The following is a 23,663-nucleotide window of genomic DNA, read 5'->3' on the forward strand; positions in this document are numbered from 1 at the left end:
GCCCGCGTACAAAGCCCCGTGCACGGCAGGGACCCAGCCCCCTCCCGCTCCGCCTCCTTTCCGTCCGTCCGTCCGTCCTTCCTTCCTTCCTGGCGGTGGCACGGACGGCGGAGCGCCAGGGCCGGGCACGCAGCGCTGGCCATCCCGCACCGCCGGGCTGCGGGCAGAGGGCAGGGCGGCCTTGCGGGCCAGGCCCTCGCCATCGGCCCCTTCGGGCCAGCTGCGGGGCGAATGGACACGAGCGAGGGAAGGGCGCCGGGACAGATCTGTATCCCCGCAGCACCCCTGCACCGAGCCTGCGGGGTTCACCCACGCACCCTCCGCCGCCTTTCACCATGGGCGCCTGAAGAACCGGCTCTCCCCAGGAGGGCCTAGTCAGTCACACCGCCACATTGAAAGCCCACCACACTCCACAAGGGTATCCAGGACACCTGGGCTGCCCCCCTCACTGGCGGGAAGGGGGTTGCCCACCCTCTCACACATCTACGCCCAGGGCACTCTCTCGAGTGGGGCCTGGCCACCTGGGCATTTTATGAACTCCAGTTAACCAGAACTGCGCAAAGGGATTCGGTTCCTCCTCTGCAAGACAGCTCTGAGCACGCCTGGTGTCAGGTGCTGCCACCGTTACCAATGGGGACAACTGCAATGCAGGGATGTGAAAATGTAGCTTTTGCAGCTTTGTTAAATTACTTACATATTTACATTTTTATAATTAATCCTTCTTACAGTGGTTTGTATCACGTTTCTAAGAGCATTGAAAAACAGAGGATTGTAATTTTGTAACTGGAAATTTTCAATAGTGATGAAGTAATAAAAGGATGACCATCAGTGAACAAGCTTAACATCAAAGCCAGTGGACCACGAGATGTTATCCCTTAGCTGCCTTGTTGTATGGCCATAGGTTAGTCACTTCAGTAGCCATCTCAGCCCGTCTGGCTGTGCTACTGCAGACAGCATACACACCACAGAATTATTCAGGGGGTCATATACGGGAGTCTCTTTCACATGAATAGAATATACATTAGTGAAACTCAGCAAGAAAGTTGAAAGCTAAATGCTATAGGGTTCTTTCTTATTCAGCCTCATCGTTTTCCAACTGTGAAAAGCTATCAGAAAAGACATGCTTCTACTGATGCTTTGTATACTGGTAAGAACAGGAAAAAGTTAAGATGAGAAAAAAGATGGCCTAGAGCTCCACTAATAAAAACAAGATTTTCCATCATGAAACTTACTCATCTAGCAATTTACTCATCAACCTACGCAAAGCTTATAATAGAGCATGTTTTCACCCTCAGACCAGAAAAACCATAAGAACATTTAGAATCATTCAATTTTTCTCCTTGAAGGCTGAGGTTGAGGTAAATTGGTTAGCACCACCTAGCTAAATCAAACCTAAAAAATGTACCTATTTTACCAGATGTAGAAGAAAATTAAATTCTATCTAGGAGCATAAATTCACATTGCACTACCTGAACACTGAATGAATGATGGCTTTGCCTTTCCCGCGGTCAAGAAGTGGTTGAATACAGCTGGCCAGCTAACTTCAACTTATTCCTGAACTAAACTCAACTTTTCTCCTAGTCTAGACACAGCCCTAGATATCAATCTGTTCCATTAAAAGAAGACATGAGATAAGAGACAAATAGGACTCAGCAATGAGAAGGAAAAATGAGGTCAAGTAGAAAGAGAACAAAGCAGGACACATATACAAAAGACAACAAACAAAGCCACCATGATCTTTACACTGGCTTTCTGTATAATTATCCCCAACTAAAATATTGTAACAAGTATCAAATAAAAAAAGATGGGATGGCTCTGCTACTGTCAGATAAAGCACACATCCCAGTTCTTTTCAAGCAATTTGCTGTGAACTAATGAACTGGTGACAACGCACAGAAGTCTTTCAAGTGGCTTTAATTGACTTAATTTGTACACTTCCATGAATTGTCACAAGAGTAATACAGTACATACAATTAACACATGGTATCTTCTACATATTAGTTGTAGGAATTAGATTAGTTCGTAGTTTTGGGTACAGATAATGACATATTTTCATTGTGTGGTAATTTTAAATGAATAATAATTTGCTCCTACAACTATGTAAGGAGGAGGGAATGAGAGAAATAAGCAACTGTAATGGCTTTACCATCCAGCAAGGTAATTTTTCCCTTCCCAAATGTGGGAAGATCTGTTTAAAAACAATTTTGGAGGCCTTCTCTCAGTATTGAGGCATTGTTCCTGTGGTCAGCTAAATCTCCTTTTATTAAGTCTTCTCACAGTTATCTTGTCTGGTTTCAGCTTAAGGTCTTCTGACATGGTATCTGAAAGAGTACTCCTCTTTGAAGAGAGGAATTCAGAGCAAGTTTCCTCCTGCTCTTGAATTGTTTGAAGTCAAGTGTTGTTACTGGGATGAATCAAATATATAATTAAAGACTAAGTTTAAGCTTTGGCTGTTTTCTTTGGAATAAGAGCTAGAACTGTGAGTGTAATTGATTTTTTTGCTTCAGTGGCCAAACTGAAATAAAACTATTTTCTTCATGGGATCTGAAAGCTAAAATTTGAGAGCTAAAAAAAACAAACAAAAAAAAAAAGAAAAAACAAATCCACAACCTTTCATTCTGAGACATTTAAGGGGTTTTTGTTTTGTTTTGTTTTTTGTTTTTAATAAAGGAAAATAAATTTCTGGATTCATACAGCTATGTCAGAGCAGAGTAAGGACAATATTCTCTGCTATGGAAATAATCTAATATAGCTTGCTATAAATAAGGAAAAATTCTTCTTCCAGGCATCAATTGTACCAATGAGAATCTGAACACTTTCTAGCAATCAGAAAAATAGAGATGGTGTCAAAGCTTTTTGCCTGTGCTTCTTTTTTTTTTATTCATCCCTAATTGTTTGGAGGGACTTTGGTTTGGGTTTTGATTTTTTTGTTTGGTTTCTTGGAGCGAGATTTCTTGTTCAATAAGGGAAAGATAAAACTCAGAAGCTTTTTATTGAGAATCACATAAAGCATTCATTTTTATTAAAAGGTATTAAAAGTCCAACAGGAACCATCTCTATCTTGGATTACTAGAGGGAGAGGTGATGCTTGGACAAATAGACCATAGAGATCTTGGGGAAAAGGTCTGAACTAAACAAAAATTAGGCGTCCTGCCTCCCTTATAATCTAACAATTCCTTATCAGGAATTGTCAATATAACAGTAGCCATTTCAGAGGTATAGATTAAACATCATGAATTTCAAAAAAGAAGCTTAGGTGCATATCAGACATTACAAAGGATTCTTATACGGTAAATCCCAACCCTCCTTCAGTCCAAGTTCATAAGCAACCTGAAGTCTTTTGGAGAAAATTCAAAATCTTTGCTTCTGAAAATCTGTTTTATCTTTGAAAAACTGAGAAAAGAAATATTACTAAGAATATCTATTTCATATTATCTTAATAAACGCTTATTAGTTGCTAACCAGGTCTGTAGATGGAAAACATATAAAAGAAAAGGACATCATTGGCCCAGAAGACTGTAGGATATCAGCGGGAAATACACTGCTAAAACTTTGGGATCTCAGCTCCCATTTCATAGGTTTATTTTTCCTTATCTGAAGAATAATTATGTAGCAGAGTACAGTGTGGTGAGCTGTATATATATTTTTCTGCATGTGTACGTGCATGCGTGCTTGTGCATACACGGTAATTGCTCTCATGTAATGTGGTATTTCAAGTTTCAGCTGGGACTACTTTTTTTTTCCTCCCTATGACAAACAAGTTTCCATAGGGACAGCAGCAGGCTTCAGAAAGAAGGTGGGCTGGTGTTACTGCCTTAGCTACTTCCTTGGCTTGGGGACTGACTGCATGAGGTTTTTCAAATTAAATAAGCACACAAACTAAATACTAAAATAAAAAAGGCAAAATAATAGGAAATGAAAAGAGGAAGACAATCCCGCTCTTCACTAAGACAAGCTACACCTATAAAATCATTTTCTCTCAAACTATGCACTCAATGCCTGTGTTCTCCCTTACCCTGTCACTACCTTGCCTGCTGCACACAGCCTGAACTGGCTGCCTCACAGAGGAAATTAGAAGGGCTTCACTTTATTACTGTCAGCTGAGCTGGTGCCTGACAAGCACCCAACACCACAGGGGGAACAAACACTCACAAGATGCCAAGTGCCACACAGAGTTTTGTGACATCACATTCTGCAGGTCTATGATAGGAGTCCTTTCCCCGTGCCCAGCTTCAGAAACAAACACTACAAACAACACTGGTCATACTGGGACACACGGGAGACTTTGCACTAAGGAAGGCCACAGTCACAGGCAACCAGGTAAAACGGGGAGCAGAGGGTCATTCTGTTAGCTATGGAAACAAACCCATCACATTCTGAAACATTTTAAAAGGGGGGATAGGACGCTGTGAGATTCTGGGTAAGGTTTGCAGGGTCTTTTAAAGTAGGAGAGGGAGAGCAGAAAAGAATAAACAAAAAATAAAGTGGAGGAAAAAGCCTGTAGTACAAGCAGTTGTAAAGCAGAGGAGGAGGAAGAAAAATGGAGTGTGAGAAGAGGTGGGAAAAACGTAATTATGAACTTGTGAAAAACCCCAAGCTCATGTATAACATCACAGGCCTTGGTAATCTATGGGTTTATTAGATTTACAGCTGTGCATAATAGAGTTCCTGAGAAAACACATTGCCAGCATTTCTAACATTATAAATCCATGAAGGAGAAAGCTGCCCACTTCATAAACTCACCATTTTCATGTATGGATATTTGTATCTCTGTATTAACAAAGGTGCAGAACTCAGACTCTAAAATACATGCTTTTAAGCAATCCTTTATGGGTTAAGGAGGTCTGGCAATACACTGTAATGGTCTTTGTCTGCAGGAGGCACTACTTTTCTCTTTCAGATATTTGCAATCAGATGTACTAGCAAGAACAAACCAGAAAACTCACTCACACCCTTTCACATCAGTCCTTAGACTTCTGACACTAACACTATTAATTTGTCACCTCTCACTAGTACTTGTTGTTACTCAAATATTCAAGAGAAGCCAGTACTTGTAATCCATGCTCGTGGTCCAGGTCACAAAACGAGGCAGCCTTTCTTGATGGATTTATTGGCAAGGGAAAAGTTGGGCTTGCCCAGACAACTCTCTTCTTGAAGAGAGCATTTGAGAAACTCCACCAAAAAAGGAAAGAAAAAAATCCCAAGGGCAAAAGGTATAAGTGAAAAAAATTCCAAATACAAAAAAAGAAAAATGTTTCAAAGCCTATCACAAGCAAGTCTTCAGTCTTGCTATCAGGTTGTGTTATAGCATGGTAGTAGTGCTGGCTTACTTACAGCACCTCTTAAACTAGTTTCAGATCATATTTCTCCCAGTGTTATGCTTTGGGAATGTGTGATGACAGGAATGCAGCGCTGCTGCTGCACATGTGCTGTAGTTCACCGATTCATTTTTCTGTGTGCTGCCTTATGTGCTGTGGTATTTATTTTAACTTGCATGACTTGTAAGAAAAACCTGTCTGTTTAATGAGAAGAAAGGCTCCCCTGTTTTGGTTTTTTTTTTTCATGCCAGACCTGATTGCATTTGTGCATCCTCTGCACAGAAGACAACTGAGGCAGATGGTTTTTCAATCTGGATACCCAAGTCTACCTAAAAGCCAGTGTACAAGCAGGAACACTTGTAGGATACAGCTTTTGTTTTGATGCATGCTTTTCCTCTCCTATTATCACTGACTCAAAGCGAGTTAGTTAAAATGGGGGGAAGCTGGACTTGTAACTCCTCAGTGTACAAAACCAAAACCAATGAGAGGGAGACAAGCCGTGAATCCTGCACAAATTTCCTCTCACATACAGAAGAATTCTAAACCTTAGAGATGTGGACTTACAGCAATTCAAATCACAAGTCAATTCATTTACCAGCTGTTCTTCCAAAGGATATAGTAGCAAAAGATATGTCAAAAATGTTGGCCTCAACTTTCTTGTTTTCCACTGGTGTCACATATCATTAGTACCCTGGTATTTAAGTAAAACACTGATATATGGGGGTCAGCTGTACTCTAAGTCAGAATAACAGCCTAACCTTCTGCTTTGGGAGTTGAAACAATGGAGAGCAAGAAGTGAACAGCCAGTGTAGATTCCCCCAGCAGTAAAAGCCATCACATATTGTCTTCCAAGAGACTAATTCCCACATCTCTGTGTCTGTCTATTCCCATTCCTCCACAGAGCCTATGTTGCAATGATGTCACCATGGACGTGCAGGCTTTGGGCTCTTGTGAAACTTCTGGGTGCTACATCAACACAAACAAGGAAATTCTCTGTGTCAGGTACTTTTTAAAGAAAAAAATCCTTTAAGAAGAGATGGTCCTTGGCAGTAAGAAGTGGGCAGTGGTTTGCATTTTGCATGGCTTGCATTGTCCTGCAAAGAGGACTCTGAACATATTGGATGGGCAGTCCTAAAAGCAGCATACCAAGGGAACTAAATCCCAGCAGCTGCTATAACACTGCAGAACATTTGCTGTAAGTGCCCTCTCAAAATTCTTGCTTATACAGCTGTGCAATATAGTGAGTATATTTTATAGTTGCATATATATAGCATTTACAAGAGGCAGAGATCTTTAAAACCTTAGAAAAATTGGGAGGTCTGAAAATAGGCTACTCCACCCTTTGTAAACAACCTCTTGTCATTCAGTTACTTCCATATGTGCATGAAGCTCTGCCTAAATTAAACAGGCTTTTGAAATAGTGGTTTAGTACTGAAAATGGATGGTTTCTACCTATAAGTTTGAAAAAAATGTAATCAAGAGATAAACTTTAAAGCGAAAAAGCACCAATTTCTCACCTCACAGAAAAGTAATTAAATCACTTCTTGGATATTTTATTATAGTCTCAGATTCAGAGGCTGTCTCAATGGCACATACATTTGGGCATGAAAAAACTCTAGAGAGGAATCATAAGAAAAGACAGAAATTAGATGACTATACACATGACTGACTCAAAGGCTACTGCAAAATCAAAGCAAAATCATCCGTCTGCTTGTTCTCTGGACCAGACTGAAGCATTGGAGAGTCATTTTGCTCCTGTCAAGGTGGTACTCTTTAGTCATTGGTTTTCAGTGGGACCCTGCAGCTTGTCCCTTCTCTTCTAATTCTACAGTAGCACCCATCAGAAGGAAAATTCCACGCCTGGGACACCTACCCTGACTACTTCTGGTTACCACAGCTTGTTGCCATCCTCCACTTGGCTTTTGAAGCTGTGATATTACCCACCTGTGTGCAACCAGAGACAATTTCCCATTTCCCTGTTCAGATGAAGGTTTATGCAGGCACTACTTGCAGTTGCCTCTCTGTGGAATCTGTTCCTAGTGCTTCTGAATGCAGAGATTTTTGTATTCTAGTAGACCAACAAGAAAAAGACATTTTACAGCACTGGATCTCCAACTTCTCCTCCTACCTTGTAAGAAAGTTAAATTCTTCCTCAGGGGTCCAGTGCAACATTTGTATTACTAAGTGACACCCTACACAACAGTAGCAATCTGCTAAAGCAAATGTATCAACCACGGGGAGCTCTGCTACTTTCTTTTTTTGTATATCCTTCTATATTACTGCGCGGCTGTCAGTTGCTTTGTTATTAATTAATTTGGTTTTAAACACAAAGAGAGGCTTAAATCCAGGAGAGCACTGTTACTTCCCAGACTTCTGCAGGTCAGTGCAAGATCTTGACTCCTCTGTGGAGCTAAGCAGATGGGAGCAGCATCCAAAGCCTCACCTTAGCAACATGTTTCTAACACAACACTGAACACCGGATACAAGAACAATCTCTGGTGTGAATTTTTCAACCTGTAACTTTCTGACCAGAGTCAAGGATAAGAGCAAGTGAAACATGTAGAAGTTATGAAGAAAAAAATTCCTTTATGACAAAGGAATACCATTTTGATAATCAAAATTAAAAAGTGAACTCAGAAAAAGTAAATTGATATCAAATTAGAAAATTTAAGAAGAAAATTACTTTCTAATTCTGAAAAGTGTACTCCTCACTTCTATCACAATCTACCACAAAACCGTACTTACATCCTTTAAAGCACATGAATGGCAGTAGCACAGGATAAAATTTCTTTCAAAATGCTTTATGTATTACAATGAACATTTGTAAGGCACAGAAGACCACTGATATTTCAAATTTCCAGAAACCTAAAAATATCTTTCTCAAAAGAAACAAATATCTTAAGTGAGATCGCATACATGAAAGTAATATTTCCTAGCAATAGAATTCTATTTGAAAGAATGATGTACAAAATTAAGAGCTAGAAACTCTTTAGTCTTCATTAAAACTGATCACTATAGAGCTGAACTCAATACCTACACAACCCAACTGTGGTAAATCTTATTAGTTATGGCGATCATCTCAGAAATATTAGCAAGGAGTCACCATGTTCCCATACACAACAATTTCAAAGGCATTATACCCCCAGCTATTCCAGGAATCAACAAATACTCAGGACAAATGCTTCATAGATTGTTGCATAAAGTAAAAGAAACTCCAAATGAAAGGTGCTCAGTGGCTTGCCTTTGATCTTTGTCTTAATGGGGGAGATGTTTAGTAACCTTTCCATCTCTCAGACAGTGTAAAGTAGATCAGGCAATCTGCCTTCACAACTGGCAGGGTTCAGATTTGTCAGAGCACGATGCTAGTGTCAAATTGTTTTTGTCTTCCTTCCTCCCTCTCTAAAGATGGATCTTACTATTATCCCAGCTGATGGAACCAAGACAAAATAAACACAGACATCAGGACTGAAACAATGACAGACTATCTGAAAAGGCATTTAAGTGCCCACGGTTGTCCAAGGAGTAAAAAGTTATAAAAACAAGTACTTCTTTTTATTGCCCATATCCCCATGTCATTGCTGAGGTACTTAAAAAAACCACAAACCCTATGGATTTCTACCCACCGCATAGTAATTACTAAAATAACAAAGAATTGGAAAAAAGTGTTTCCAAAGCCTGATGCTATTACTGAACTGCCAGTGAAAAAACTCTCAGTAACACCCCTTAAGTCTATCCTCCTGCACTCCCTAATCTGAACACAAAAGGTTGGGTTTAAACACCCACCCCCCACCCTGAGATTAAAACTGCCTGCAGTTTTCAGCTTCAGGCCAGCACTGACAATACTTTAAATCCTTGGCTACTGGCTTCATGAAGACACAGCCTACAGAGAGTCCCCCAAAGTTCTTTGAAATGTTAAATACAAAGCAGGAGGAGGTCATAAAGGAAATATTCTTTACAAAAGGAATGGATATCATACAGGCTTTTCAAATACATTTCTCAGTTGCTTTGCTTCCAGCCACCATTTTATCAATCCTGCATTGTCTGAAGCTTTTGAAATGAAATTCAGGAATTAAATAAAGCACACAAATTAGTGTTATGAACAGCTGCCAATATATGAATTTATTACCTTTTAGCTCTCATAAATCTCTCCTCTGTATATATTATATCCTACTTCTTCTCTGGAAAAACTAATTATTTACCTAATAAATGGTCCTATAGCAATTACCAAAAGCCCAGCTATGTAGAAGTAACATGCAGGTTTTATTGCATCATCTTCTGTAGCATCTGCCCAATTACTGCAATAGAAGCCAGTGTGGTTCCCTGCTGCCCTGGAAATCCAGCTATCTTTCTGCCAAGAGCCTTCTAGCATGCACAAAAGGAACAGGGATTGAGAAACCTGTTTTATCCCCTCTTATCCCATAAACTAACAAGCCTTTTTTCTACTGCAGCTCTTCTCAACAAAACCAGGTAATTATGCAGGATGGGATTTTCAAGGAAGGTAAAAGGAAAAAAAGCAGTCAGTTTAACATACCAGCTTTGCCAAGTACTGTCACCTCAAACTCTGAGAGACTTGCTTGCAGCGTGGGGGAGCAGGCAAACATAATGATGCCCTTCCACTGACACAGGGCCCAGCTGTAAGCATGAGCTTTTGGCTCAAAACTGTTGGTACGTGGTTACATTCTCCTGTCCACTTCCATTCTCCTGGAGAGAAACAGGATGATGGGAGCCTTATTTCTGTCCCCTGTCTCACCCTGAACACTCAGTCTCTCCTTTCTCATTTGGGTATCATAAACTCATTCATAAAATGAAAAAATGAGTTTTACATTCATTTTTGCATTCATTTTGAAGAACTTGTGTTTGGCTTGCTTGTCTCATAAGGTCTTCTGAGCTCTATCCATACTAGCTTCTGACAAGATATTCCACCAGACATCCATAAAAGCATCCCCACCCAAATTTACAAATTGTGTACTTGAGGAGAAAAGTAACTGGTTGTCATAGTGATGTTCACAGTCTGAGGAGCCTTTGGACTTCAGTGTCACGACAGGTACTAGGAGTTTAAAACCTCCAACTAGACGAAGTGGTTAATGGAAACAAGTACTCCAGCCAGCAGCAAATACATGCTTAAATCACTCGTGATCCTGAAGAACTAGGCTGCTGCACTTTGAAATTATTTAATATATTATTTATGTTTAATGTTGGTTTATTTGCAAATTAGTGTAGCCCAGCTCATAGAAACTGCCACTGCAGTGACTTACATGCATGTCTGACAAGCTGCTGTCCTCCGCTTCTAGACATCAGTATAATATTGGGGTACCTTCACAGAAGGGGAAGTCTGTTCACAGAAATGTTCCAGCCACAAAAAAAAAAAGACTGAAAGGTTACAGCAAGCTCAGGAACACCGCATGCTTTTGGCAAGATGAGATAGAGGAGGATAAAAGGCAAAGGAGGGTGAGCAGAATTATTGTTCCTCAATGATTAAACAAGCACAGAAACTATGATTACAGATCACAGATATCTTTCATAACATGCCAAACTAGCACACAGAGAAACACGCCTCAGTAATTCAGTCATACAGGCAGTATTGGCTCTCCACAGTTTGAAAAAAGATGAGGGTCTTCTGAAACAGAGACTCTGCCCTGACTCCCTGCTTTAGGCCAGTGAAGTGGCACAAAGCCTTTGAAGTATCTGGAGAACAGGCACTGCTGGATATAGCCCTGGCAGCCAAAAATGTTCCTTGCATTCAATCCCCACTCTTCATGGCAGAAATCAACTGAAGATACATAGTGATCTCTGTCTGTTGGACTCCTTACCCCTATAAAACAAGAACAAACTACAGGCAGTTGTAACCCGAACCTAGGCTTCAGCAAAGCATACAGCTAAAAAAGCATCCCTAAAGAAACCCTAGTAGGAAGGTAATTTATTGTTGAAGGAGATCAGGTCCATAGAACTTCCTAGGAATGAGAAACAATGATTCAACAGACACAGTTCAGTCTTGCCTTGCCTCACATTGCATGTAGTATCAACTGCCATCAGTCTGCCTGGTTTACCCAAGACAAAAACAGTATTTTAGTATGAAATTAAACTCCTGGTTCTCTATGTGCTCAACTAAAGTAACCAATCACATATTACTTGCAAAAGAATGTTGATAACTCAATAGTAATTGGGTTTTTTTAAAATCACATCTTTCTGATAAGACTTGTCCATTTTAATGAGACCTATACCACTAATATAAAAGATTGAACTGTATGAAATTGTATTCTTGTTTCTGTGTTACCAGTCAAAGAAATTTCCAACATTTTATTTTTCTCTATTTAAAGAAAAAAATCCCTAAACCAAACAAGAACAGTGATCTCTGAGCATGTGACTACAATAACACAGATTTCTCTTTTAATGAACTGTGGTGTTGAGCAGGCCATTTCAAAAGTGGCAAGATCTTGGTTCAGAGGATGTCTGAACATATTCCTGTTTATCTTTACCACTTCAGAAAACTGCATTCTCCCTGATTGCTACACCTTGAAAATCAGTGCAAAGCTTGGTGATTTCAGAACTAATAGATTTCAATCCAAGAAAATACAGCTAGAAACAAATTTCACTATATCCAACTTCTGATAACAGTATTCCACCACCTCAGAACAATTAGGTAAGAAATTGAAACCTTATAACTCATATAATAATGTAGAAGAGATTTAAGCATACCAACTATAAGTAAATTCAGTGGTCAAAACCAAAACCAAATTCAGAAAACATTCTATCTCTGCCTTCTGAAGAAAGAATATGATCCCAAGCACCTTTAATAGCAAGAAGTGTCCAATCCTTTCTCAAAGCAGAGGCATAGCTTTAGAGTCAGTTATAGAGATGCATACAGCAATACGAATGTAAGTTACAACAAGAACTACAAGCAGCAACACCTCCCAAGTAGTGGAGACTTGTTATCAGGTACTTAATACTCCTATTATTTATGTCTACACAAGTTTCAAGATATTACTAAGGTAGGATTTCACATTTACTGAAAAGGGGGTTACTCATTCTGGATGAAAATTAAGTAACTCCAGCAACAAAATAGTTATTCAGACAAACTGGATAATTGGATAACTAGATAACTAATATATTTGTGTATAAGTTCATGTTTTGCTGGGCATTTCTGAAGTAATTTTTTCTCTGAATATCATAATTTTCACAGTCAGAAACGAAACTCAGACACTCAACATTCCCAAGGATGTCTGCAACAAAAGAATTATGTGAAGATGGCAAGCTGAAGCTCCTTCATTTGGATACATTTTTGTATCCAAAGAGCAAGCAACAAAAACAGAGTCACAGAGAGAAACAGATGGCCAGTGAGTTATCACTCCTGATCTGATGACTTATGTGGGCTCAACTTGTTTATTTACTCACATATCTGCAAAAAGTAACTTTTCTTATGTTAGCAGAGGCAATATTGTGTATTATGTATATATTATATACACAGTACATACTTCTACCTATGCACAACACAAGGGCACCAGGTATTCATGGGCTTTCCCACAACCATAAAGATCACACTTGACCCTTCCCAGGGCCAGGGAGCTAAATGACTGGTGTCTAACACCACAGCTCAAGAAAGGGTTAAAAGAGGATCAGTGTTACAGCTGCCCTGCTCACTGGCTTGGAGACAGAAGTGCTCAGGTCCTCAGGGGCAGGGAAGTGAGTCTGTAATTACTGGCTATACCCTTTACACCATCCAGTCTGTAATTAGTGGCTATATCCTTTACACTATTCAAGAACTGCTACCTCTCTCTGTTCACTACTCCCTGTTGATGCAAGCCCCATGCTAACCTTGCATGATGCACGACAAAAATACTGTCATATGGTTCTGAAGCAATAGGCACCATTTGTGTCAGTGAGTCCTGTCAAATGAACCATGCTTGAAAATACAGATTCTTCTTAGATCATCTCACCCCCTCTTTAGGACTGATCTCATTATCTTCAGTTTAATTGTTCTCATTATCTTCTGGGCATAGAAAAACGCAGCCTTTCTAAGGACATTAAATCCAATTATGTAAAAACACAGGGTGGGGAAAAGATAAAATAAAATATTTTAGCTAACAAATTGCTGAAAATCAGGAAAGATCAGTGTTCGACAATTTAACCCCCCTGAAAATCACCAGAAAGTATTTTCTAGCTGCAATTACAGTAATGCTACTGCCTTCAGCTATGGTTAACCACCAGCCTTACAATTGTAAAGGCAACTAATAACCACCTCCTGGCCTGCAAAGAGCAAGAACGGGACAAAGAGCTTCGGCATTATTTTCCCACTAGCAAAGTTCCACTGTGTTCTTGTGGTGCAACTAAAGTAAAGAATTCAAAGTAGTCAGTGTCATTTTATATACTGGAAGAGTCCTGAAAGTAGAGAAAGACATTTTTCAATAGATTCTTCAAATTGCCAGGATGTAAATGTGATGTGGAATGTGTTAGGCACACTCACGGAGCAGTACGTGCTGATAAGATTGATGTAGGACGATTGCATTGATCAGCTGGTTAAGGATCAGGTCCCTTTCATAGGTATATTACCACAAGGATAGACAGGGGAATGTCTTTGAATAAATACTGAACTCCAAACAACTCCTGCAACAACACCCCTGCAGTCCTGAGGACTTGAGTGGGACCACAGATAGAGCAGATCCCACAGTAGCAGTCCAGAGTCTGAAACCCAAAAAAGGAATCAGATACAGTGAAAGAAAGCTGAACTCCAAGCAGGATGTTCCCTTCTGACCCACCAACATCTGGTGCAAGACAGCCTGGTGCTGTATCTGGTGCAGCATCTGAGCCTTTGTGACAGTGCAGAGAATTCTACTCCCATCGTTCCACCCACTCCGTGGTGTAGGAAGTGCTGCACAGACAGACTCATGAACACCATCTGCTTAAACTGTGGCATTTGACTCCCTTCCTCCAGCATGTAATATTCTGAGATGGTCTAAGCACACTAATATAATCCTACATTTTACATGTCTATATGTCGTGAATCAAAAAACAAAGTCAAAATATACTTTTCATCTCCCACAACATTGCTTTTCGTTTTCTAAATGGATTTGCTTGCAGTGTTTCTTAAAAAGAAAAAAACGCATAAAACTCTGAGGCAACATGAAACTCTTATTTTGATACAACTTAATAGGCATAAACACATATAATACCTACATGTGCACAGTAATGTAAAGTCTACAGAGGAAACATTTTTTTTACCATGGTACCTTTATTCATTCTGCTACAAAGAAAGAACACTAAATTTCATACATTAATGCAAACACTTCCATCCAGATTAGGAAAAAAACCTTTTTCCTAAATATGTGAAATCACTACCATCATTTTGCTATTCACATCTGCATCTTAAAATGAAAAGAAAAAAAAATTTCCAAGTACTTGGGTTGTCATGTCACTGGGGTTTATTAATCACACACAGCTGTATGGTCTATTAATTACAGAAAAGATATATATTACTTGCAGCATTTCTGTAGCTTGGAATGCAAGTAACTGAAATAGCCCCTAATGCTCTTGGAGATATGACAGCTAGTTAGACAGAGGCACACAATATGGTACATTCTCTTTTTAAAAGCTGTTCATGATTTGCAGTGTCTTTCATAGTGAAAAGGATAGTATTTTAGAACTTATTTTTCACAGAAGTCCAAAGTCCCACAATTGCAAAAGTGACCACTTGGCTCTCACTAGGCTTCAGAATCCCAGGGAAAAAAACGAGGAGAAAATCGGTTCCCAGCAGGCTCCAACAGAGAGTCCTAAAGGGAGACACCCTGGCACACCTCTTGCTCTCTAGAGTGTCCCAGGAAACTCACCCAGCACCACTCTGGGACCAGAGCTATAAAAAGTCTTCACATCTTCCAGTGCAAGCCCTACACTTCAACAAGGGATTAAAAACGTGCTCCTCATGCAAATATTGTATGTGGGCTATATATCAGCTTTCCCTAAACCAACAAGCACAGATAGAAGGTAGCTTTTGACATACACAGATACAAATGATCCCCATTTTTCATTTATATTTAATGCTAAAGTACCTGTACAATGTCTTTAAAAAAATAATTGAAAGGATACAAATTTTTGCTCAACTTCATGTAAAACTGTTTTGTTTGACATGGGAAAGAATGGCACAGGAAAAAAAGGAAAATATGTTTAACACAGCAGTGATTTAATGCAGGAAGAAGAATAAAGACTGCTCACAGAGCTCATACTACACAAAAACTTTCACCTGTCAGAAGACTCCACCAGCCCCATGCTCAAGCTGCCATCAGTTTACATCTGAAAACTGGTTCTGCCCCACCTCAGCCCCCTTTCTAGTGGGCATGCTTTGCATGTCTCTTGACCAACCCAGCAGGCCCACCACAGGCACTTTCTGCTCAGGGCTACAAAGGAGAAAGCAGAATATATGAGATACTGATGCTGATCTGAAATTGTATATGCAAATAAGCAAAAGGGCCAACTCCAAGCAAAAGGATTGTTTCTCATTCTCATAAGACACAGAAGCTGCAAAACTAAGAAAAATACAAAACTGTTACATGAAACTCAAAAGGATGACACAGTTTGAGTATTTGCATGTGGACAGGACTGGCTTGTTTGGGATGATTAAAGCAATGCAGATCAAACCTCGAGTATGTACTTCTGAGTGCCCTCCAAGCCCAGGCAGGCCAGCCAGCCACGGAAAAACCCAGCCAAAGGAAAAGATGTTCCTCCAGAGGCTGGCAAAAACATGGCACCCACCATCCATCAGCCCCTAGTGCCTGCTTGCTCCAAGCATCCACAGCATCATGGTACCCCCCAGCATTTCCACACCTGCTCTGCACGGGCACTTGCTGGCAGGTGAGTGCTGCTGGGGCAGGGGAGCAGCCCACTGCCAGGCTGGTTCCCTGAACTGCTGTGCAAACCCCTGCGTGGGCAGCAGCTGTGGTACACTGGACCCCCTCAGTAACACCCGCCCGTGCAGGGCTGGGGAGATCACACGGAGACAGTGAAAGGCTCCCTTCAAAGGTGTCGGCCGGGCCTTTGGCACTGGCACTGCTCTGCTGGACAGAGATGCAGCGAGTGTGGGACGTGCAGCTGTAACTCCCTACCAGCACTGCCTGCCTTTCTGCTAGAAGACGAGACTGGACTTACTACTGTGGCCACAGGATTTGTGCAATGAATGCACATTAATTTAGCCCAGAATTCTATGTTTTGGTCATATGAATAGCAGATGGAATTTGTAACCAGCTCAAATACCATAATTGTCAGGACAAGACAGTAAAGAAAGCAGCTACTCACCTTACTAATGTAACATTCTGCACACTGGAGATATATTAGTGAACCAACTGAATATGAGAGATAAGGGATTAAACATAAATAGCACAATTGTTTGGTTGAAACCATTTTAGGAAGTTATTCAACAACAAAAAAAGTACAAGAAGGTGGCATTTGGAGAAAGGCATTCTTAAGAGAGGCTTGAAAGCCATCTGAAATAAATACAGCAGAACTCTTCCAGAGGCAGGGGTTAATAAATACGATTTATAGTCTGATAGCTAAGCAATGAATGTAGTCTGTCATGCACCTGAAATTTCTTTACATTTGTGATTCACTTGCCCAAGAACTGCTTTCAACAGACGGATTTTTTAAAAAAATTCTAAGTCCATTAAAATAGAGGAAACTCCCCAGCAATCCCCAGTACAATCTAGTCCAATATTTAGTCTACTAAAGAGGCCAGCAGTATACAGCCAGGAAAGAATAAGGTGATACCTAGAGTTTCTCATAAGAGTCTCTTTCTCCCTCCATTTTCAGATTGAAGGATTTGCTGTGCCTACTCTGATTCTTCTACTGAATAGTCTCTGTGAGGCCTCTCTGCCAAAGGCTTGCCCAGTCTTTCCATCAGCCTATGTAAACTTGCACTCACAGCATCATCTGAAGTCCTGCAAGTCCTGCCTCTGGCATGAAGAATCACCTCCTTTTCCTTTTACATCCATCTCCCTCTAGTTTTATTTCCCCTCAAATTATTTTAACTGAAGAAGCAGTTCACCTCCTCATCTCTTACCAACAAGAATGTTTTCATCCCTGACATGCTGTATGTAAACGAAATTAACTATTGCCTTCTTTTAATTTATTTTCTAACCAGCCAAATTGAATGTACTCAAAAGACAGTAGTGATACAAACTACTTTTTAGTGTAGGGCTATGAAACTTGTAGTGAACCATCACACACACTTTTGATATCATACAACTTCCAGAAAAGTTTAGATTATTTTGATATTGAGAGAAGCACTGATGTCATTGTGCAAAATATCATTGCTGTTGAAATCATCAAAATACTTCTGTCTCCAGTTTTGTGGTGGTTGGCAAATTCTTCAGACTTTAGCCCTGATTTTCTAGTTCACCTACGTTATCACCGTAGAAGGAGAAATCTGTCTAGGTATTCCTCAGTTTCACCATGATTGTTCCAGGAAACTTATGAGGAATCATAAGGACAGTGGTGACTTCAACTCAGAAAGGAAGTTAACATAACATCTGATTTTATTTTTTTTTACGTAAACCTGCTGACAGACTGCCCTTAAATGGGCTGCCTCTCTAAATTTTATAAAGACAAAATGTATGGAAAAGGTGACAAAGACACAAAAAAAAGTGGTAGTTAGTAATTGAGGGATGCGGGGAGTACTCTCAAGGCAGCAGTCTGGGTAATGAAGGAAAAAAATGCAGAATTTTCCTGTACTTTAAAAGCGAAGCACCACTTAGTGCCCTCTGCTGTATACAGAGGTAATATGCAAAACATCACTGAACAATGACATCATCTGATATTAAACAACATGATATGCTGCATCTATGACAAGTATTTATTTCCTTAATTGCCCTTGTTTTCTAAAAATACTAATAAATTATACAAATATCTTCAGCACCAGCTTAGAGCAGGTGTTTTTTATGTTCTGTCTTCCCATGTAGTATCCTGTGTTCTGCTGCAAGCAAGCTGTCACCTCGTCTCCCACATCTTACATAGTGGGAAATTCATGCTGACTGAGTCGAGATGCGGGGTGAGGGGAGTGTACAGCACCCTCAGCATGAGATTTAATCATGAGACATTCATGACAGCCAAACAGCTCAGTGGGACGTGGTATACACACCACCCCTGCCACTCCTACTAAACTCAAGGGAATGGGAAGTGCCCATCTTTCCCTACTCTCAGCTAAAACAAACAAAACAAAGACAAACAAACATAGGGGAAGGTCAAGCCTCCAATACAATTTTCAACTTCCAAATAAATGTGCATTAAGAGTCTATAAAAGGTCCTTCATGCACAACATGAAAGAGGTAAATGCAGATCAGAGTGACTGCCACCCTGAAGAGGATTAACTGATTGTCAGACAGAACTGAGGAGGTCTCTAAATGTGGAAAACAAATATTTAATCTGATTCTGAAATCTTAACTCCTGCCTTTAAGATTAACAGAATTTTTTTTTGCAGCAGACTACAGTTTCTGATCCATTTCATTAACTAAGAATATTTTCCAGAAGCAAAGTTTGTGCATTTTAAATAGTTTATTATCATTCTACTCAAAATCAAATTCAACAAAGTTGATCATGATTAAAACCCGTTCAAGGAAGTTAGGTCATAAATAAAAGTCATTTGCATGCATTCACATCGCATTAAACAGGCAAGTCACACATGTGCACAGACATGAAAACATAAGATGTGAAAACATAAGGTATCTAATTTTGCATGAGACATGAAGCATTCACGGTCTCTACACTGTACTTGAACCCAAATTGGCTTGAAGATGTGATGGCAGTAAAGTTGTTCTAAAAAACCTTTTTCCAAACTGATAATCCCTGTTCTAGCCTGGTTAAGGGAGATTTCATAGAAGGAGGAAGAATTAATTCATACGTCCTTTTTTCTATCTTACACAGACTGAGTGCAGGCAGACAGTTAGTATCACTGCTGTGCTTGGCTCTGCCCGAGGAATCTATGTAACTGGACAGGTTTCAGGCTTCTCCTTCATTTTTCCTTTGAATAAACTGACAAGAAAAGGGAAGTACAGCCAGCTGGTTTCCTTTGTCCAGCTTCCTTTCCCCTGGAGGAAAGCAAGGGAGCCGTCCTTTCCATTTCTCTCATTCATACGCTAAGCCGGCATTGTGCCAGAGAGTCCAGTCCTAAGCTTTTGGTATGTTTTTTCCTAGAAATCCAGGGGCTCCAGTAGGGTCTGTGAAGCAAGAAGAGCATGGTAGGCACTACAGTGGAAGAAAGGAAAGATCATTGCCATTATTGCTTTACTCCTGCCTCCTACATGCCCCTTGATGATCCAAAGTGAGACAAGATGCTTGGGGCTCTGCCCCATGGTCACAAGCCACCACAAGCACTCCACCCAGCTGATCCTGCAGCCCTGCTGAATGCATGGCATTCTCTGCTGGGTGATAGGAGTAGTGATGGTGAAGCCAAACTTCTATTTAAATCAGGGCTGAGAAGCATCACACATCAGGCAACCCTCAAGAATTTGGCAAGTCTGCTTTAGATCTGTGTTGGCTGGTTGAATTCAGCCTGTTCCTGTTGAAAACAAGCTAATCTGCATTTCATTGCTAAGTAAGGCTTTACCTGGGAGCGGTCAGCACAATGAAACCAACCCAGTAGCATACAAACCGACACTCCTGCTTTTTTCTCAATAGTCAACTCATAATGAAGCTACCAGGCATCAGCTGAACATTATCTCTACACTATTAACCCCAGGGCTTTTACTTGAGATGCCAAATAATTCAAATAACTTTGCATTTGTCATGAGCAAAGACTACACACGCAGTTGCAGCACCTCACATGACTCTATTTGAGCCTTTAATCTAGACAGGACCTTGATCCAAGGGCAACTCAAATCAGTTTTCAAGTAGAACAAAGCGTGGGCTTCTGCTTGCTACCTGAGAAGGTAATATAATGCACCACTTGTACACATGAATGCCTGCATCTTTCCTGTAGTCAAGGAAACATTTTTATTATGCTTTCAGTTTCAAAAAGTCCAAAGGACATTGCTCCTCTAAAGCCTCTTGATAATTCTTTATATTATCTAGAGCAGAAATACTTCTTTTTCACACTGAACAGTAGAGAATCACAAAGACATTGGCACAATGCCTCCTGAGCCCAAGGGAACCCCCCCACCAAAACCATCCTCTGCAGCAGGGTTTAATGAGTACTTCACAACCATTATTTTTGCACATAATAACCACAGTCACGAAGCAAGTCTCCCCTACAGCAAAAATAAAGTATTTAATAAGGATTCTTGCATAATTTCAGGTAAAACATGTTAGTTTCCAGTTCTCCCTGTACCTTCTTATGAAAATGTCCAGTTGGTGAGAAGATGTATGAACCCCTGAGGTGATGCAATAATGCCACAAGTGCACTGACTTGTGGACAAGGACACCCTTCCTAGTACAACAGCCCAGATTCAAGCGTCCCTCACTTGAATCCTCAGGTATCTTCCCTCATATAACTGTGTAGCTAGTATGAAGCAGAAGCCCTGGGGAAAAGCATGATATGTAGTCATGTATTTTGTCTTTGTATTTGTCATGCTCTCAGCTATAAAATGCAAAAGAAACATATCCTTCCCTAAAGGGCTCTGGTGATCACAGAGAGAGAAAAATGTCACATACATTCCGGTACAGAGATAGCAAAGTCCACGTATATACCCCAAAAGAGGTTTTGTCCATCATAACTCACAGACAGGAGAGCATCAAAACTTTAGGTTGTACCAGAAATTAAACACCTGTCATTTCTTAAGCTGAAGGCAATTGTCCTCAGAGATTTTAACTTTAGGTTTCAGCACATAAATTTCCAAGGTATCTTAAGAAAAATAGAAGGACTGTTAATTACATGGGCATCCTACACTACACGCATACAACCCTAAATATCTGCTTTCTTACAATGTGGAATGCCATTATCCCAGAACATACTGCCCTGATGGGCCTCATGCTGTTTCTACCATTTTTGCCCCCAAGAATGCTTTGTGCCAAGTTTACAGATATTAAAATTTATTCTTTCTTCTTTCTTGATCTTAACCCTAAGACACTAATTTTCTGCACAATATAGTCAGTAATATATATACAAAATATCTATTGGCACCAGCAACCACTACATGATACAAAACTTAAAATTAATTTTTTAAAAAATTCAGATTAGACCGATTATATTGGATGTTGCCCATGGAACTTGATCCTGAACTTCAGCACATGTTCTCATCTTGAGCAACATGAGATGATAGGGAAAGGCTGTGGTTACTTTGTGAGGAAGCAGGAACAAGAGAGAGCTGCATCTCCAGCACTAAAAGCCTGGAGGGTGCTCCTGGGCAGCTCCCAACTGGAACTGACTGCTTTATCAAGTGGTGCCCTTGAGCAAGATACCTCAAGGTACACACTGGGTACTGGGAAGTTCTCCTTGGTCTTGCAATTTCTTAGGCAATGCCAGAACCTTTCTGGCTGCTGCTATTTTAAAGGTTCTGTGGTCAGACAAAGCGCATATTTTCTGACACAACTGAAGTTTCTCAAGGAATGTAGGCCATGGTAAGAAAATTTTCATTTTCTAGCTCCCTCTTAGTAAAAGCAGAACTTCCCAAGTCAAAGAAAAGATACTTCCTTAAGCCAAAGGCAAGTTAAATGCTGCTGCAAACAAAACCAGTTTTAGAGTTCCTCTCTCTCACCTTCTGCTTCCCCTAAAAAAAGGAAAAGCCCCAAATGCTCATAATGCAGTGCATCTGGTGGCCTAAATATGGGTGTTACCAGATTCTCCACTGACATAAAGAGGTCAGAATTCGAGAATCTGAGAAAATGACTTAAGCATCCACAAGAAAACCTGACCTGGAAAAATTAACCTGAGAACAACACCAGAACAATGTCCCAGAAAGCTCATTTCCAAGAGAAGTTTCTACTGGGAAAAGTTTAGTATTTCAGGACTGCTGAGAGTAACTTCTCACATTTACACCTGACACAATTAATTCATTTGGACATGCAATACTCTCAGAAGCCATGTGAAAAAAACCTGCCTTTTGCTACATCATTCCCTAAGCTCCTTATAAAAATGCTAGGTGTAACATGCCACCACACACTTTAGATATCTGCCTACAGTATAAAGGAGAATTTTGTTATACGGTTGCAAAACCATCAAGCTCCTTTGAGAAACGTCCTTGTCTTCCACGATGTTTCTCACACTGAAACCTAATTTCCAAGGACCACTCCTGATCACCTTTACAAGTTTTGATACACTTAAAAATGTTTTCTTCAACTATAGTCAGCAGTTTTAATGGTTTTTTTTTCCTCAAATGTGAGAAGTAAAATAAAATACTGTGTTCTGTCCTTAAATAAAATTGCCTACACAGCTACTTTTGATCCATGAGTGCTTGTTCTCCCTCCCAATTTTCTCTGCCAACCACCTCCCACAAGACACACTCAGATTATTTGATTGGGTTTTTTTATTAGCTATCTGCTGAGCAGCTAAACACATGAAAACATTACAAATCAAAGACAGAGAGGCAGATAAATGGGCTTTCACTAACCTTTCGCCAGCGTGGGGAAGCTGAAATGACCTGTGAAGGCCGAACCAAAGGGAAGTAAAGCAGGCAGCAGGTTTGCTCCAGTCAGCTGGTGAGCAAGTGAGCAAGCAGAGAGAGCTGGTGGCTTGGGAGAGAAGGAGGAGCACACCAGGGCAGATGAGTCATTAGCTACTAAATTAGAGAATAAGCAGCTTGGAATTGCAAATAACTGTATGCAGTCTGGGAAGTGAAGAGGAAGAGACGCTTCCTGTCAAACTGCCCTGAACTGACAAACAGCTGCATTTTTCACTCAGAAGGGGGTCTGCCCCTGCCTCCTCTACCAGCCTTCCCCGTGTACTAGCAGGAGGCTTCTTCCCAGCAGCTGCAGACCTCGATTTTCCTTGGGAACACCGGCTTGGTTAGCAGGAAAGCGCGAAGAGCTGGCATGTGGTAAACACACCTGGGAAGGAGCGCTGGAGAGCTGCAATCGCTCCTGGGCGTCCCTCATTCCTGCAAATCTTCTGTTGTGGGAGGCGCTCTCTGCACCAGTTACAAGTCTTTTTATGGTCAAGATAGTTGCAATGTTGCCAAAATGCTGAGATGGCTGAAGCTGCTTTGATGGCTTAAGAAGGTCTGCAAAAGCCTGAAGCAAGGGAGACGTGATTAGTCTCCACAATAAAATTTTCAAATACTCTGATGAGGAAAAGTCAAGGAATAAAAAGCAAACCACAACCTCTGACCTACACCTTTGCTACCGAATTTTCTGTTAGAACATACCTCTGCTGACTGTAAAACCTAAAACTTATAATTATGAAGCAGAACACATTTTTATTATGGTTGGACGATTATG

General features: G+C 40.5%; 1 protein-coding gene across 1 annotated transcript in view; it reads right to left on the reverse strand.

Annotated features, from left to right (window-relative positions):
* Positions 1–23,663, reverse strand: part of STOX2 (storkhead box 2) — a 142,726-nt gene that overhangs the window by 72,164 nt on the left and 46,899 nt on the right. The gene's annotated exons all lie outside the window — the stretch shown is intronic.

The sequence above is a fragment of the Sturnus vulgaris genome, chromosome 4, assembly GCF_052056855.1.
Source record: "Sturnus vulgaris isolate bStuVul1 chromosome 4, bStuVul1.hap1, whole genome shotgun sequence".
Taxonomy (NCBI): domain Eukaryota; kingdom Metazoa; phylum Chordata; class Aves; order Passeriformes; family Sturnidae; genus Sturnus; species Sturnus vulgaris.